This window comes from Lepidochelys kempii, chromosome 1 (assembly GCF_965140265.1).
Source record: "Lepidochelys kempii isolate rLepKem1 chromosome 1, rLepKem1.hap2, whole genome shotgun sequence".
NCBI lineage: Eukaryota > Metazoa > Chordata > Testudines > Cheloniidae > Lepidochelys > Lepidochelys kempii.
Window position 1 is genome coordinate 294,446,029 of NC_133256.1, and position 19,223 is coordinate 294,465,251.

General features: G+C 42.9%; 1 long non-coding RNA gene across 1 annotated transcript in view; it reads left to right on the forward strand.

Moving 5' to 3' along the window:
- LOC140905189 (uncharacterized) overlaps positions 1–18,711 on the forward strand; it is a 33,533-nt gene extending 14,822 nt beyond the window's left edge. The window contains exons 2-4 of the long non-coding RNA XR_012156786.1: positions 16,588–16,693; positions 17,396–17,724; positions 18,466–18,711. This is a non-coding gene — a long non-coding RNA (uncharacterized lncRNA). The remainder of the gene's footprint in view (positions 1–16,587; positions 16,694–17,395; positions 17,725–18,465) is intronic.
- The last annotated feature ends 512 nt before the right edge of the window (positions 18,712–19,223 follow it).

The following is a 19,223-nucleotide window of genomic DNA, read 5'->3' on the forward strand; positions in this document are numbered from 1 at the left end:
AGAGAGGTGAGAACAGGCATTGTGGGACACCTCCCGGAGGCCAATCACAGCGCTGTAGTCGACCAGGGTGTCTACACTGGCACTGCGGTGCTGTAGCCCCCGTGCAGAAAGCAGTACGCCTCTTGTCGGGGTGGTTTTTTTACAGCGCTGCAACTGCACAGTTTCTGTGCATTAAGTGGCTTGGCAGTGTGTACACCTTGAGAGTTATACTGCAGAAAGTTGCTTTACTGCGCAGAAACTTGCCGGTGTAGACAAGGCCTAGAAGTAAGGGGAAAGTGGCAGATGGGTTGGGATGGTCAAATCATGTGAGAATAAGACCTTTATGGGTGCTGGTTAATAAAATCATTTGTGGAATTTAGTGAAGGGTATTGTTGATCTGCTGGAGACTTGCTTAGCAGTTATGGTATACTTTTAATGCTGTATTCTGCTTTCACTAATATCCTGCTTAACTTCAGTCTTTGTGTTTATGAAATAACTTAATGAGAATGCTGTTGTTGGAATCACTCTTTTGAGTAATTTAACATCCATAAAAGATTGTATTTGCAATTAAGCGTTTCAAGGAAAATTTCTTAAAATGAAAAGGCTGGCTTAAAATAGTATCTTCTCTTGCAAGAAAGTGTGTAAATTCTAAGTGTAAAGTCTGGGACAGATTCCCATTATCCCCATCTGACTATGATCAAGCTCTGTGTATATAAAAAGGTAGTAACTGTAAAGAGTAAATATTTTTGTAAGAATAGAGTGTATATCTGCTGTATGTCCTGCTATGAGGCTAATACACGTGGTACATTTTTATGTTTATTTTAAAGGAATACAGGGCCTGATTTTCCACTGCCCTTCAGAATGTGTTCTCATTTACTACTGTGCAAAAAAAGCTACCTTTCTGATTTGGTAGCACCTTGCACAGGTGTAAGTGATTATACAAGGCGTACAGCAGTGAAGAACTCAGGGCCATTATCTTGAAGGAAATTATTAAGCATATCTTAAATTCTGTAAATGGAAAGTGTCATTTGGATTTTTTTTTTAAGTCTAGCATTTCATCTTTAGTTTAAGATATAATAGCTTCCATTTATGTGGCAAAGTAGTTAAAGCAAGATCCCTCTGCTCCTTCCCTAATTACTGTAATAGCAATTAACTGACAAACACATGTTGGCTCATATGCCATTAGAAACACGAGGTAGACAAGGTTTTCCAAGTGGGAAACAAATAAGTCATGGGAAGGATGACATTGCTGTTTAGTTTTCTTCTAAAAGAGCTTCCATTGATCCAAAATGCATAAATTTGTAGTGCGCTTAATAATACAATAAGTACCACTCAAATATTTTTAGAACATATAGTCAGGAAATCAGCCCTAACTAATTAGTCTTCTTTTTCACCCTTTGTTCAAGAAAACATTCTCTGTTTATAAGAACTTTGAAAATGATAGTCACCAAGATACTTCTTAACAAGTAGTTTAAAGTTTGTGATATAACTAAAAACAAACCAACAAGGAACCTTTGCAATGTTTCAGTCCCTGAAAATATCCTTGCAGTACCTTGGCTATATAAAAATGCTACTTATGGCCATGGAGAATGCTATGAGAGGTGCTGACTATTATTTATATGCAAAGTATAGAACATTTACATAAATAATACAGATAAATTGCAGGTTAGTGTAAAACTGAATGTTAATGGAATACTGTAGTTAATTCAGTCAAGAATCAGGCATAATGTAAGAGTGCAACAAGATAGTCTAAATGGATGCTATGCATTTAAATTTGTATTTATGGACTTAAAGGTTATTTTGTAGTGAAGATATTTTGCTCCCTCCATGCACCTTGTATCAAGCTCACTGAATCTGTGGTCTCAGGGAGGAGGTAGAAGCAGTTGACAGGATTGGAGCCTGTAGAAATAGCTTGCCTTTACTGAATTGGGACAGCTCCATCCTTTAGAAATTGCTGCTCATCAACATGAAATTGGGCTGGATTACTCAGCAAATACTGTCTAGCACCATTAATTCCTGTGAGTGAGATACTTCTTCATGGAACATTATTTTCATGAGCTGCAAAACAAAATCTTTTCGGCTCTGAGGTGCTGAATGGAAGTTTGCACAGGGGTAGGAATCAGGTGATTTTATTCTCAGATCTGCCATAGACTTTTGTGTAACTTGTGCCTCAATTTCCCCATCTGCAAAATGGTGATATTTTCCCATACCTCAGCAATATTTTAGAGATATTTCAGTTATATCTATAAAGTACTTTGAGATCAGATGGAAGGAACTAAGCCAGAGGAAAAAATATCATATTATTTCTCTGTGTGAAACAACCTGAAGGCCCTGACATCTTTGAGAAGCCTCTCCATCCTTTGGCCTTCTCTTTATTAGAGAGGAACTGACTGTTCGAAGAGCTATTCTACCAGAATGCTTTTTAAGCAGCTCATGTGCACATGCAAAAGCATTTTAATCCAACTAATTAATGTATTCCAAGAACATTTGATTTAGACTTGTTTTCAGCAGGTCTAAGGACCATTTTATTCTCAACTGTTTTACTACCAGTATGGATACAAATTAGCCGAACAATTCATCTAATCATTTTACTATTGTCCCACAGAGTGCTGGTGGCTGCTTGAAACTCCCAAAATGCACTAATACTCTGACACAGACTATAACTGGATTGGTTTATGTTATACATATCACATTCTGTTTGGAGCTAGGTCACTAACATGAAGAGGGAGGAGAGCCTCCTCCTGCAGCTCTGGTTCCTGTGATCCTCCCCCCCACACACTTCCCTTTCCTTCCCTTCTGGAGAGAGGTCTAAAGAGCTGTGTCAGATCTGCCAACAGACTTTTAGATAGGGAGGGGCAACAAAGGAGTAGCTCTGCTGGACTGCTCATAATTTCATAGGATGGGTAATGAAGGATGGAGCAGAGCTGGGCTGTCTCTGCCAATCCATTTACTCCCTACTTGTTCTGTGAAAAGTTTGTCAGAGCCACTTCCTCATCACCAGTCCCCTTGTAAAATGGATGGTTTGTTTCCTTTATAGCTTCCTACCTTACCTCAAAGGCTGTTTGGAGGGGAGGGGGGAAGAGAAGAGCAAAGGGCCCAGAGCTGCAGCTGGGAATTCCTGGGCTTTCACTCCTCAGTACTAGGTAGGCAGGTCCTGGAAGGCATTAACTGTGTGGATCAGGGGGAACAGGTGTCATGTGTGTTTTTGGGGAGCATGGAAAGATAATGCATTAATTGAAGGCAGCTGGCATGAATTGGGCAGGGGGAAAACCTGACAATAGCATAAACTTTATGGAAGGCAGTTTTAATTTTAAACTACCTTTTGGAGCTTCCTTTTCTTTTCTTTACTCCATTTATCTTTTATTTTAATTTAAAAAACTCCTTTAATTTGGACTTTGTTCTTTTCTTCAACCCCCTGTCTGGGGACCCCATTGGACAGGATATGCCCGACTCCCAGGGCTTCAAGAAATGTCTCAGTTGCAAGTAATCTATCCCAGTGACCAACGAACACGTTCAGTGCGTCTGCTGCCTGGGAGAGAAACACATCCCACAGAAGTGTGGTTTGTGCCGGCAGCTGAAGCCCAGATCCAGAAAGGATAGAGAACTGAGACTCAAATTCCTATTAGTGGAGGCAGCCCTTCAACTATCCGAGCTGCACCAAGACACTAGACAGTGAGAAACCTCACTGCAACCCTCTACTTTTAAGGGAAGTGATCCCAAGAAGATATCTAAGAGCCGCTCACATAAGGCCTCTAAGAAAAGAGCTGTGAGTTCCCAAAGTGAGTCCCAATCAAGCCGAAAATTATCTCCAGCTCAATCAGTATCATCGGTATCGACGGCACCGAAGCCGTCTAAATCTGGTACTCGGGCTGACATGGTACCACCCCAACAAAGCATGTTGGGCTGCCTACGGACCCAATAGGCATAGGTAAGGAATCATTGGTACTGACTGGGCATGAGAGACATAGAGAATCCACCCCAGGAAAGGCTCCTGTGGCACAGACATTGACATCGTTACTGCCTGCAGCACGCCAGGCACTGACAGACCATATCCTCAGGTGTGTATCACTGACTCCTGCAGAACAGACATCCCGTGACTGACAATCACCTCCAGTACCAATACTTTCGGCACCGCCGGACCTCCGGTACGCAACAGACCTTTGGTGTCTGATGCACCAGATTCACCTCTTCTCAGTACCAGGGTCCCAGTACTGAGTTCACCCAGAGCTCCTGACTCACTGGCAACCTCATGCTGTGCACTACCTTTTTCATCCCCTGAGTCAGATAGTGAGCAAGAGGATGTGGTTTCCAGCTGTTTTTCTCACCATCCGTGTGGTGCCCAATTCCATTATGGACCACACCCATACCATCCATCTGATCCCTAGCCTCCCTGTAGGGGCAGCCATGGTATCAACCACCGGGCCCCTGCCCACCCTCTCAATGGCATGCTCATAGACAATGTGCCTCCCATAACTCCAGCTTCGCCTACCAACAACCGAGGAGACCTTCTCCTTGAGCTGCTGCACCGGGGGCATCTGGACCCCCTCCCCCGCAACAGACAAGAGGAACAAGAGACTGAAGTCGAGGAGAAAGGGAAATATTTCTCATCATCACCGGACTAGATGGGTAAGCCCCCTCCTCCATCATTGGCAGATGATTTTAAACTATTTCAGGCGCTGGCCCAGAGGGTGGAAGAGGCACTGCAGATATCACTACAGGAGGTGACCAAGTCACACCACAAACTAGTGGACATTTTAACATTCTTCTCCCTCATCCAGAGTAGCCCTCTGTATTAACAAGGCACTCTTGGACCCTGCCAAACGCATATGGCAGATCCCTGCATCAGTCCCACCAACATGTAAGCAGGCCAACAAAAAGTTTTACGTGCCAGCAAAAGACATGGAATTTCTCCTCTCCCACCTGCCTCCCAATTCAATCATAGTGGACATGGTGAACTGAAGAGGCCACCAGCACCATTTCAAATCCCGCCCCCCACGACCAGGACTGGAAGCAATTAGATCTTTCCGGGGGGAAAACATACTCCTCAGCCACTCTTCAGTTCCACATTGCAAACTATCAAGCCTTAATGGCGACATATGATTACCAGAACTCTTCAAAACTCAATTCCTGTATTGAGCAGCTCCCGGGTTCACACAAGGAACAATTTAAGGCTACAGTTAATGAAGGCCAACTGGTAGCAAAGACATCACTCCAGTCTGTGTTCAACGCAGCTCATGTGGTTGCATGCTCCATCTCTACTGCCATCGTGATGAGACGAGCCTCTTAGCTGCACCTATCCCACTTCTCCAAAGAGGTTCAAATAACTGTGGAGGACCTCCCCTTTGAAGAGACAAAACTGTGCGCCAAAAAGACCAGTGCTTCCCTTCACACTTTAAAAAATTCCAGGGCTACTCTTCAGTCCCTCTGGATTTACACACCTGGGTACAAGGAAAGTGTAAACCTTTTTAAAAGATCAAGTCATTCAGTGTTAGTAAACTCAGGAGAAAGTTGAAGAATTCTAAAAAGCAAAAAGTCTGTGGGTATTTTAAAAAATACCATATCGATCATATTGATCATTCATATTTCTCTAGTGGAGATCAGGCACTTGCTTAAAGTGATTTGAGAAAAATAATGCAAAACTAATCTCTTTTTAAAAATTGGTTTAGTCTACTCTGGGACTCAAAACACTCATACTTTAATCACAACTGTATGTTTATTACATGGTTTCACATCAGGGAAATCTTAAATTAAAGCAGAATACAAATATGCCTCTTAAACAAATATCTTTTTTTAAAAAAATTTAAAAATACATTTTAAAAACACTATGAATGAGTATATAAATGTTCCTGCAACATGTGTGAAAAGCAGGAGGAATGACATAATGAAATCGAAAGCAGTATTTGAATCTCTCAACCATACCAACAATTTCTATAATAAATGTATTTTAAAATGCTGATTTTAATTTCATTATTTTTGTAGGGCTTCCTGTGTTAACTTATCCCATTTAAACTTTAATTTTATTGCAAGTCACAGTTGTACTGTCAATAGATGAAATTTAGAACATCCAGGAAGTCAAACTTTCTACAACTTTTAATGATCCTATTTTTGCCCTCCTACCTCCTCTGCTTTTGCTTAGAATTCTGTATGTCCCCTCCCCTCCCTGATTTTTACAGCAGGAGAATATTCAACTGAACTGTGCATTTCCAAGTAGTCTGGGTCTTAATCTAGTAGAGAAGGTCCTTCAACTTCTAGATGAAGTACTTTTTATATTGTCGTCCTTCCTCTGCTCAGTAATTCCTATTAAACTTTTATTCCCAGAGTTATACTAATATCTGCATGCTTATAAAGAAAGAGATTATGAAATCTTAATGGAGGGGATGACTCATGTTGGTCTCTGACTGACGTGAAAGGTGTCAATTGTAAGCTAGGAAACGTCCTATTATCTAGCAGTAGTGGAAAACCAAAACATCAGTATGGATAGTTGAAGAACATTTACTTACTGTCTGTTGGACAAAGCACTAGCCTACGTGTGTATAAGAAGGAAGAATGATGCAAATTTCCATATTCTCATAAATATGCCTGTAACACCACTGTCCACACTGTATTATTAAAGGGCATCTGTACTGGCCCCTAAACTCAGTTTACCCCTCACTGGCTCTATGAAGTTACTATTGTGCCAGAATTTATTCAATGGAGAAAATAAATGATGTTCTTTTTCTTACAATGAACCAAAAGGCAAGTCAGGCAGCATTTCAAGCCTTCTCCACAGCCATTGCAGTGAGAGGAAGAGGAGGAACTGTTGTGCTTTTCTGTCTCAAGGGGATTTTGGTCTGTTTTCCCCTGCCCCTTTCTTTCTGTGTTTTTTTTAATTTTTTTTATTTTCCCTCTTGTGTCATGGGGTGTACTCACCCTGCACTGAACAAGGAAGGGGCTGAGGAAGCCATGCTCCCTCGCCCCTGTTGGGCATGCTCCAACTGGAGCAGCAGCATAAAAGGGAGCAGCTCAGCTCAATCAGGCCTGACCGCAGAAGAGGGAGGACACATATTACCAGCTCCAGCCCAGGAGCTGCTGAAGCCCCAGATTGTGGAAGCCAAACCCGTGAGATCCAGGCTGGTACCCAGCCACCTGAAGACGCCCAAGGGAGGGCAGAACCACTGAGAGCAGCACAGGCCAAGGAACTCGGAGACCCAGGAGCAGACCAGACTGCTGCTTAAGGAGACAGAGTAGGAAGTAGCCAAGGGGGACTATACATTGATATGGTTGCAGAAGCAAAAGCTAACTCAACGTGTTGCAGTAGGATCTCTGCTGACCCAGTGATGAGGGTACTCATGACTGACAAGACCCTGGACTAGGACCCAGTGGAGTAGGGAGGGCCCGGGTCCCTTGGCCCCAGCCACTACCACCCCAGGTGGTGGCCCACCCCCCTACTGCCATTAAACCACACCTATCTGATTCTGGCCATTAGGCCACACAGCCCTAAGGAGGGCAGCTATACTGACTCTGGCCATCAGGTCACACCACCCTGAAGGAGAGGACAGCCATATTGACTCTGGTCATTAGGCCACGCAGCTCTGAGGGTGTGATAAATGAAGTGGGGAAGTAGCTCCCTTTTATGGACATCCAGCCAGACAGTTAGCTATAAAACCCCTGTTAGGAGCTGTTCTCTATTTGCTTTACCTGTAAAGGGTTAACAAGCCCACAGGTAAAAGGAAAGGAGTGGGCACCTGACCAAAAGAGCCAATGGAAGGGCAAGAACTTTTTAAAATTGGGTAAAAGCTTTCCTTTGTCTGCATGTTGTTGTTTTTTGGGAAAGGGGTGAACAGTCATGCTGTGAGAAGCTTTAAGCCAGGTATGAAAAACCATCAATTCATACCTCAAACCTGAAACCCCAGATATGTAAATAAATTAGGAAATGTCTAGTAAGATGTGATTAGGTTTATTTCTTTTATTTCTTATTGGCTTGTGGACTCCTTTGTGCTAATCCCAGGTGCTTTTGTTTTGCTTGTGTAAGTAGTGTCAGGATGAGCTCCACCCTGACATCTGGTGGTGAGGTGTGGCAAGTTGTGGAAAAGAACTTCAGGGGCCGATCTCATTTGCATAGGCACACCCACCCCGCCTAGAACGAGGCCATAGCTGCCCAAATGGTCACTTTGGCTGCTGTGGGATCCCCAGTGTCTCTGTTATTGGGGCAGGAAGAATAAATTGTTATTACCCTGATTATGGGAACTGTGCTTGGAACTGTACTTGGCCTTTTGTTATGCTGGAGGGACTCACCATCAACTAAGGAGCACTTGCTAGGCAAGGGTCATGGATTTTAAAACTCTGTGAATGGAGAGAGAGGCTGGGGACAAGTATTAATACTTGGTGGTATGGGCCTCTTGGTGAGGGCTTTACATGCTAATTGCACCTTCTCCACTCTGGAATATCAGAGCTAATTTTGATTCCATTAGGAGTCTAGTTACAGGCTTCTGAGCTCACTTTGGGCTAATGGTGCACCAGCACTGAGGCTCCCCTACTACAGGCTGAATTCACCAAAGAGCTGAACTGACTAAGAGCTGAAATCACTGAGTGTTGTGTTAGGTAGTGGGGGAGCCTGAAGATATATTGTGGAGCAGTTTGCGGGACGGCGGGAGTGCCTTGTGGACAGGCTGGTGGAGCAGTTTGTAGGACGGCAGGAGCTGCTGGTGGGACGCGGAGCAGTTTGTGGACCGGCTAGTGGAGGAGTTTGTGGGGCGGATGACGGAGCGGAGCGAAGGCCTGTGGAGCTGTGGGATGGTCAGCTTCAGATCATGTAAGGTGACTCTTACCCCTGTCCCATTTCTACCCAGGTTGGGAGGTAAAGCTCCGCAGATAAACTTTCAAATTCTGGGGCTGCCCTGACCAGGGACAGAGACTTTTGGGTCATTGGACTTTTGGGACTTTGGGTGATTTGGGGTTGCTGGACTCAAGAACCAAAGGGAAAGGGGCATGCCCCAATTTGCTTGGGGTGGGTTTTTTTTTTTGCTCATGGGTTGTGTTATGAATCCTGTTGGTGGTGTTTCTCCAACATAATGCCACATTGTTTCTCTCTGTTATTAAAAGGCTTTTTGCTGCACTCAGACTATGTGTTTGCGAGAGGGGAAGTATTGCCTCTTGGAGGCGCCCAGCAGGGGTGGTATATATTTGTCCCAGGTCACTGGGTGGGGGCTCGAGCCGGTTTGCATTGTGTTATTGGAATGGATCCCCTAGATACTACACTTGTAACCTTTAAGCTGAACCTCAAGAGAGCTATCTTGATTCTTAATTTTTGTAATTGTTTCTTTTAAGATCTAGCAAAAAGCCTAAGTTCCAGATGTATTTTCTTTCTTTTTGTTTTTTATAAAACTTAGCTTTTTCAAGAACAGAACAGGATTGGTTTTTCTGTGTCCTAAGAGGTTTGTGCATGTTGTTTAATTAGCTGGGGGCAACAGCTGATTTCCTTTGTTTTTCTTTCTCAGCTCTTCCCCAGGGGGTGGTGGGGTGGTGAAAGTGCTTGGGAATGCTTTCCTGTGGGGTACCCCCAAGTGTGCCTTTCTGGGTTCTCAAAAAAGGGGTTGCACTTTGGGTGGTGGCAGCATCTACCCAGCCAAGGTCAGAGAAAAACTGTAACCTTGGAAGCTTAATACCAGCCTGGAGTGGCCAGTATTAATTTTTAGAATACTTGTGGGCCCCCACCTTCTGCACTTGAAGTGCCAGAGTGGGGAATCAGCTTTGATAGGGGGAGAGGGCACTTATACTGACTCTGGCCACTAGGCCAGGGTGCCCTGAGGTTAAGGGCAGTCAGGTGGGCTTTGCCAGGGGGCTGCAATGCCCTTGCCCCACTCAAGAGGGAGATGGGGTGTACTCACCCCGCAACATCTTGCTCTGTGTCCATTCAGCTCCCTGATGCTGTTCTTCTCATACTCTGAATTCAGCTTCCTAATAACTCCCTCTTCTCACAGGGATCCTGCTGCTGCCACTCCTCTCTGCTCACCTCTCCTCTTCTAACTGCTCAAAGCTAATTGTCATGAAACCTTGTGATTATAACATTCCACCCAGAACTATTAAAAAAAAAAGTTCACTGCCCAGAAGAGTCAGCTTGCTGTTCAGATACCCCTCCATGTGTATCCTGTTGCTTATTGACTGACCTGGCCAAAGCATTCAAGAAGAGGATGTAAAGGAAATTGGCCTTCCACTTTCATTTCTTTGTAGATACTTTGTCTGCCTCGCCTGCTACGTTCCTGAATTCCTGCCATGGCTTGGCTCATGCAGTTGTATACTGAGCTACGTTTTAAGGAAATTGCTAATGAAACATGTCCTTTTCATTAAGTAAAATATGGGTTAAAAACGCCATTCTGTGGTCAGGAAACTGAGCTGGGATTTCTTTTCAACCACACCAATATTGGACACACCAATAAGTACACACCCAGAATTTTAATGCAGATCAGATTGGTAGCTTGTCTTTTGAAAAAGAAATTAAAACGTACTAACTTATTGTACAATACAATTTATTAAAAGTGACAACCATATTTTATTGTCTTGATAACTAAATGTAAGATTCAAGTTATCCTTGGAAAAGTCATCTTAAAAAAATTTTTACTGTGGAAAGTTGTTGGCTTGGTTAAATCTAACTTGCCACTTATATGCATACAATAACATTTAAAGTCTTTGGCTCCCAAAAGCAGCCTTACCATGAAGGAGCTGACTTAAATACCTTCTCTATTAATAGATGCAACTTCCATGAGGCAAACCTGCATGCTCGCGTGCTCTCTCTCACTCTCTCTCTGAAGCATCCTGTTATAAAGAAAGAAACTTTATTTAAAGAATAAACTTCCAGTTAGGTTAAAAATTTTTTGATAATCTTAATGAAAAAATAGGTGTTTAATACATCAGACTAAAATAGCAGACTAAAATAGCAGAACCATATTATATAACCTTGTTGCACTGACATTCTAATAATTAATTATTTCAGGGTCCAATTGAAGTCATTAGGGTTGCTTGAGGAATAAGATATTACTTGGCATATGATTAATCTGCTGAACAGTAATAGGTCAGTGTGGCAACTGTGCTTTTGATGGGATATACAAACCCCACACAGGCAACAAGAGGTTAAGGAGCTGCTCTGGGCTCAGCCTTCCCCACCCTGCCACACCTGCAAGAGATGCACAGACTGGGGGAGGAGTTAAGAGAAGCAGAACAGCTCACTGGTGAGCAGACCAGGGAAGAGAGTAGACTATTAACTTGCAAATCCTGAGAAAACAGCTGAGGGAAAGTAGGGACCTTCCCAACAGCAACTGCCTGAAGGTCTTTCTCTGATAGCCTCTGAGACAGAAGCATTTCCACCTCTCTCATACTAACTCAGTTTGTTTGTGTTAAATCCCCTTGGTTTTGTTTATGGACTACCTTTGCAAGGGGAGAGATTTGGAAGTGACCTGGCTGAAGGACCAAGTCACAGGAGGAGGTATGGCACTGCACTGAGGAGGCAGAGCAGCTGGTGGCTGCTGCCCCCAGGTGAGAGAGTTGCCATGCCACACCTGGCCGTGGGGAGGTACCAGGTGGTGAGCTGCCCACCTTCACAGCTGCTCTTCTCCAGTGGGTGGAAGCCAGTAGTCATCAGAAAGAGAATATTCTTCAGCAGGTGGTGGGGAGGCTGGGTGTCTGGCCCTATTAGGAACATGGTGCTGAGGGCAGTTGGCAAGCTGCCTATTGGTACCAGCAGTTGAGGTCCGTAGAGCATTAGTAGCTTAAGCACTTACAGTTCTTGCTTCAGCCATGGTACAAATGGTATGTTACTGGGGACTGGTTCAAAACAAAGATTGGTACCGCAGCCCTCCAGAGACCCCACAAAGAGGTGATAATTTCATGAGTAGAGAGATGGCACAGTCTGTCTCTTCCGCTCTGTTAGTGATCCAAACCCCTTGAAGTCAGTGGAATAAACTCCCATTGACATTAGTTGGCTTTGAATGAGACACTAACATTTATAACTTTAGTTTCAGTTATCAAGTAAGTGTATTTGGTGGTTGGTCCATTCCAAGTTGTATGTTTCTGTATAAGGTAGGTGTGAATTGGTGAAAGGCATGAATTTGTAGAAAAGGATTCATGATCTGTTAATTACATGGTCTAGATAATACTTAGTTCTGCCATGAGTGCAGGGGACTGGACTATATGGCGTCTCTAGGAATAGCAAAACCACAAACCAAATAGACAAAATATTATATTTAATATCTATATAATTCATAGTGGGAGGGAAAATTAGACCAAAACAAAGAGTAACAAGACTGAAAGGATCTACATTCTGCCACTAGAAACCGCCAGCATTTCCCGATGTTAATATGCTAATTAGCTTTTTAAAAAGAAAAGGAGTACTTATGGCACCTTAGAGATAAATAAATTGGTTAGTCTCTAAGGTGCCACAAGTACTCCTTTTCTTTTTGCAAATACAGACTAACATGGCTGCTACTCTGAAAGCTTTTTAAAGAAAATGTTGTTGATAGAAATAAAGGAACAAAAAATGGAAAAAACTGAAATGTGTGTTTTGCCTAGCTCAGGCCTTTCTCAGCATTTAGAGTGCCAGAATCAACCCCCTTTTTAATACAGTTAATGGTATCAAATAGTTGTGTCAGCTGACAGGAAATAGGAAAGTTCTTATGGCAACTAAAAATATGCACAAGAGGAAAAACGCATCAAACAATATAGCAAACAAAATAAAAAGGAGTATATTGATGATAAATACAAAAAGAATACACATAAGTCCTACCTTAATAAATGCATACCTTAATAGCTTATTTTTAGTTTTATTTCTTCCAGTTGAGAAGCAATTCCTATGGATAATGGATACTTTAACTATGTAAAATTGTTTTCCTAAGATACAATTCACTCTTATAGGTTGAGCAACACAGGAAACAGAATGCCACATATTTATTGCATGCTGTTTCTTGATAGATATATGCAAAACTACCCCCTTCGCCACAGCATGGGCGGGAAAGGAGGACTTACTCAACAAAAGTACAGGTAGCCTTGGCATTTAAACCACAGTGCCTGTATTCCTACCTATTAAAAGATGTGTTTTGAAAGAACTAGATGTCTATCACTATACACAAGCGGCTTAAAGTAGAAATGAAAAAGAGCAATTCTGTTTATGTACCTTACTAGCTTACATACCTGGGTAATCATCCTCTTGAGCATTATAGCATGTGGTGGTATCGACTCTTATAGCAAGATGTTGCAACAACTGTAAGATTTTTCAGGGAAAGGGGACTTTGGAAGAGCTTCTTCAAGATAGGTGAACACAGGAGGATAACAAGTACCTCAATGGAAGAGTCAGGTAGAATTAAGATGGTATGTGTTAATAGTGCTATCGTACAAGACAGATTCTACTAGCAGCTGCAGAGACAACAACTACTCTACAAAATATCACTGCAGGAAGCTTGTTTCTTGAAGGACATCAGTATGGTGGATGGTCAGTACTCACTAATTTACTCTTTAAGAAGGTATGCTTAGCAACAACAGTAAATGTATAATACAAATACAGTAGGATGGGACCCTTCTGAAGGGACGATAGCAACTAAGCATGAGCCTGTTCTCACCTCTTACACTGGTCAGAGAAACTACATCCCTTCAGTAATCAAATTCTTATGGATGTCTACCACTTTCTCTCAGGATTACTTTCCAATATCCCAGGGGTAGGAAACCCATGACACGTGTGCCAAAGGCAGCACGCAAGCTGATTTTCAGTGGCACACACATTGCCCGGGTCCTGGCCACCGGTCCAGGAGGCTCTGCATTTTAATTTAATTTTAAATGAAGCTTCTTAAACATTTTAAAAACCTTATTTACTTTACATACAACAATAGTTTAGTTATATATTATAGACTTATAGAAAGAGACCTTCTAAAAACATGAAAATGTATTACTGGCATGCGAAACCTTAAATTAGAGTGAATAAATGAAGACTCGGCACACCACTTCTGAAAAGTTGCCGACCCCTGCAATATCCAATAGGATGCCTGGGTTCTATCCTCAGCTCTGAGAGAGGAGTGGGGTCTAGTGGCTTAGAGCAGGGGGGCTGGGCGCCAGGGCTCCTGGGTTCTCCGCAGGCCCATTCCATCCCCCACACCTCACCCACTCTAGGGCAGCCATTTATTCCAGTCCCTTGTAGGGTCACCCATTTCTACCATGTGTCTCTGTTTTATATGATGTACATAAACCGAGGAGCTGGAGGGTCTCTCTGCTGCCTCCCAGACACTGACACCCCCTAACAACAGGCTGATTAAACTGACTCAACTGTCCTGTGGGGCTGAGCTGCTTCCCTTGGGATGGGGTGACCCTGGCTCCCCCCCTACCCCCACTGCTTCCATTGTAATGTACATTAAACACTAAGTGTTTAGCAAAAAAAAAAAAGTCAAAGTATTTTTGAAGTGGTGAAAGGTCAAAGGGAGCAAGGAATGATACCAATATATTAGATTAGCTTCAATATGTTGTTGAGTGTTTAATCCTCATGCAAGGCTAGGTAGAGCATATTGACCATTCACAGAATGGACGACTGAATACTATCCTTTTACTCCAAGTGAGCACTACCATGAAGAAAGTTTCTGTATAATGGAATAACAACCTTTATTTTGATTTTTCAGTCATTGAGATACAGGAATATTTATGTCATTCTGTAACTCACACAGGGAAAACATTAGGCTGAGATGAGATGGCTTTTCTTGGCCATTTTCAGTACATGAAAACCTGAAATGCAAACCCTGGGAATGGATGGAGGCTGTATGGACTGGGATGTAGGTGGCTTGGCCTAGTAGCAGAGCATGACTCAGGTTTATTGGGCAGAGCAGATGTCCGGGTTGGAGAATGAAGCCAAGGGTCAGCAGAGTCAACTGCCAATTACCACTGCCAGGGAGCAAGCCAGAATCAGAACAAGGAATAGAAGCTAAGGGTCAGAGCTGAGGTCCGATACCAAATGCCTGAGCCGAGGGTCAAGTCAGGGTCAGAAGTTGGAGGCCAGGGGCAGAACCAGACTGGTAACTGATGATTGGAGGTGAGGTGTAAGGGCAGGAACTGGAGGAGAGGCAAGGATCAAGCACAGAGCAGGAGTACAGTGGGAACAGTAGTGAAGGCAGGGATGAGCCCAGACCAGAACAGGTTTGGGTGCAGGAGGCAGACACAAGCAGGATCCAATGCAGCTACCATAGGAAATCGCCTTGTTGCTCAGACAAACTTCCTGTGTCTCCTGCCTTAAATTGCATGGTTGGACCAATAGGTTGGAGCCAGGTGATCCTCCAATCAGGTATCCCGTGGGTGGTGTGTTGGTTGAGACTATAGTCCTACTAGCTTCTTGGCCCATCAGGTTTCGGTAGACAATGGGTGGAGGCCAGGATGCTGCAGCTTCCTGGGACTCCCAGGCCATGGTTCAAGACCCAGAACATCACAGAAGCAAGAAACAGAACAAAGCCATAAAGTAGAATCAGCGGTTGTCCTAATAAAATCAGATTAATCATTTGTGTATCAAGTAAACTACTTTAAATCCCTTAAATTACAAATAAAACAAGGACCGTGTGTCTGAATATACTAGGCTTTTGTTTTCATCTTGTTTCGTCTTCGTTTGGTCGTAGGAAATGTAAGCATTTATTTGATGTAAGCATCATTACTAAATATTATTTAATTCCTATGAAAGGTTACAAATTGACCTTGATGGTACTAGGTTTACTGTACTAAACTTGCATAGAATATATTTTAGTCTCTCTCTTCTTTTTTTCAGAGTAACAGCCGTGTTAGTCTGTATTCACAAAAAGAAAAGGAGTACTTGTGGCACCTTAGAGACTAACCAATTTATTTGAGCATGAGCTTTCGTGAGCTACAGCTCACTTCGCTGTAGCTCACGAAAGCTCATGCTCAAATTGGTTAGTCTCTAAGGTGCCACAAGTACTCCTTTTCTCTTCTTTTTGTTTCTTGCTTTCGCTTTTATAGATCTTTCCCTCCTGACCCACACCCATTGAGAGATCTCATGAACTGAGATCGCTGCTAAGTGGACTCTCAGGGAACTTTAGAGAAAGATTCAATGATTTCAGATGTACCATACTCTAAAATGTCCTGAATCTTAGCATCTGTGGCAGTTATACCCCAGCGGCTGAAACAGATTGAAAAATGCTTCCACTTGGCTAAATAAGCAGATCTAGTGGTATGCTGTCTGCTGTTCAGTAAAATATTTTGAACTGCCAAAGAACAATGTTTCTCTATTTCATCAAGTCACTCAATAGCCAGGGTGTAAGGTGCAGGCTGTTCAGGTCTGGGTGTAATAATTGACCATGGTGTTGAGACAGTAGATCTGGAAGTGTAGGCAGAGTCCAAGGAGGCCAAATGGAGAGGCTGTGAAGATCCAAGAACTAGCACTGTCTGAACCATGCTGGGGGTTATGAGAATTATTCTGGCATGGGCTTGTTTTGATATGAGGATCACCTGTGGGATGAGGTGAGTGGAAAGGAATGCATACATGAAGTATGGTCCCCACCAAAGAAGAAAAGCATCAGTCAACAAGCTTGGGCTGTGACCTGCTTGAAAGCAAAATTGACAGCATTTTCTGTTGTCATTCATTGCAAATATGTCAACCAACAGGATTCCCCAGCCACAGAAGATGGTTCTGAGCACACTGCACTTCAGAGACCACTTGTGATCATGAAAAAATCTGCTGAGATATTGGCCAACAGGGATCCCAGAAACTGTAAGTATAAGGGTAGAGAGTAATGCCTTCCTTGATGCAAACATTCCAGAGTTTCATCTCTTCATGATAAAGCCGATTGGACTTTGCTCCTCTTTGTCTGTTTAGGTAGTATACTATGGTTGCATTGTTGTCAGAACCTGAACTGACAAACCCCTGATGTGAGGGAGAAAGGCATGATGGGCCTTATGAATTGCATAAAACTAGTGTATATAGATGTAAGGTTCGCTTCTTGTTCTGACCATAATATTTAGGTTTGTAAATCCCCCAGGTGAGCACCTCATCCCATGAGTCACGTCAATTATAATCCTCTTGGATGGAAGAGGGAACAGGACACCTCTGCACACAGTGCTCTGATCCATCCACCACTCCAAAAATGCCAGGACTGCAGCAAGTACGCAGACCAGTTTGTCCAGCGAATGCCTGATTGGTCGATAGATAGAGCTTAGCCACCCCTGGAGGCTGTGCAGGCAAAGCATGGCAAGTTGAGTCACAAAGGTACCTGATTCCATGTGGCCTAATAATCTTAGGATCAAAATATGGTGTTGGGGTCTGACCTGAGTGAAGTTCACAGCTGAGGAATACCCTAGAATCTTTCCAGGAGCAGATAGGCAGTCAAATTTGTAGAGTTGAGTAGGGCCCCAGTGAATTTTGAGTTTCTGTGTTGTGGCTAACATATTTCCCTTTGCTTTCTATGTGCCCCAGATGCTCGGACAGACTAATGTATTGGATGTTGTGGAGAACCAGTTGTTTGGATCTGCATCAAATTAACCAACCATCCAGATATGGAAAGACATGGATCCTGTTTCTCCTCAGATAGGCTGCCATTTCTGTCATGCATTTTGTGAATACTTACAGAGCCAACAACGGACAAAGGGAAGTACTGTGTACTGATTATGCAGCTTGCTATCACAAATCTTGGAAACGTCTTGTGACTTGGCAAAACTGCCACATGGAAGTTGACATCCTGCAAATCGAGGGCACCAAACCAGCCGGTACAATCTTGGGAAGGACTAATCAGTGCTAGAGACAATGTGAGAACTTATGTATTTGATGGACTTGTTGAGACTGTGAAGCTCTAGAATGGATCTCATGTCTCCTTTAAAATGTGGAATCAGAAAGTATTGTGAATAACACCCCCTTCCCCAATGTTGAATCGGAACTTCCTCTACAGCCCCTAGATAGAGCAGAGTCTGAACTTCTTGAAAAAGCACTGACTCATGAGAGTGGTTCCTGAAGGATGGGGACGATGGGTGAGGATGTGGGGTAGGAAGAAACTGGATTGAATACTCAATCCCACAATACTTCTGATCAATTTGTCCATAGTTATGGACTTCCAAGCACTGAGGAAATGAGATAATATACCCCCAAATGGTGGGGAGAAAGAGGATAGATTGCTGATGACTGTTTTGCTGTCCTTGAGTGGGAAGTCAAATGGACTATTTCCCCATAGCTGATTAAGGATGGGATGCCAGTATAGTGGTAGAATTAGACTATTTCCTACACTGAGATTTATGACTCTTCTTTGAAAAGCCTGTCTGTGTTGATGAATAAAATAGCTGCCAATAATACCGCTGTTGCTGAGGCCTATATTGACATTTCCTGGGTGTTGGAGTGAACAGTCACTTGAGAGTCCTTAAACAAATGTAAAGTCTCATCCATTTTGTTAGAAAATAAAAACTGAGTATCAACGGGAAGGTCTTCAATAGTTTGTTGAATGTCTGTAACTATGCCTGAGTTTTGCAATCAAGATGCTTTCCTTATTGTTATTGCAGATGCCATTACGCTATAAGAAGCATCAGCTACATCAACATAGACTGTAGTGAGATCTTGGCCACTGTGTGGCCTTCTGCAAGAAAAACCTTATATTCTGCCCATGACTCTTCAGGTAACTTCTCAGTAATTTTGGACACCGCAAGCCAGTGCACAAAGCCATATTTAGCTAAAAGCACCTGGTGAATCACTATGCACATTGGAGAGAGGAGGTTGAATACATTTTTCTACCAAATAAATCAAGTCTTTTGGCTCTTTCTCTTTAGGAGTTGATTTAAGTATTCCCTGTCATGATCCCTCATTGGCAATCATATCTACTAGAGAGTTGGGTGCAGGTTGAGAATAAAAACACTCCTGGGAATGGGAACATGATAGTGCTTATCCATGTGCTTAGCTCTAGGGGCCAAAGTCTTTGCCAGTTTTAGAAGAACTTCAATAATAGGGAGGGCTTTCCTCCCTAGTGTGGAAGCCTGGAGAATATCTAAGAGCTTATGTGTGTGTTTTCTTGTACACGCTCACTTTGAATCCCCAAAGATATATTTGTTCTTCTCAGTAGTTCCTGATTTAAAATAATCAGGAACTGGAGAAGGCGCATCCAGAATTGTAAAATCATCCGTGAAAAGGAGGAAACTGCTCCAGCCTCTCTCATCATGCCTCACCTATTTCATATATGACCAAAAGAATTTGAATTTACTATTGAGAGAGACATTCCTTTGCATGAGTAAATAAAGGGGAAACTGAGACAGATGCACCTCTCTTT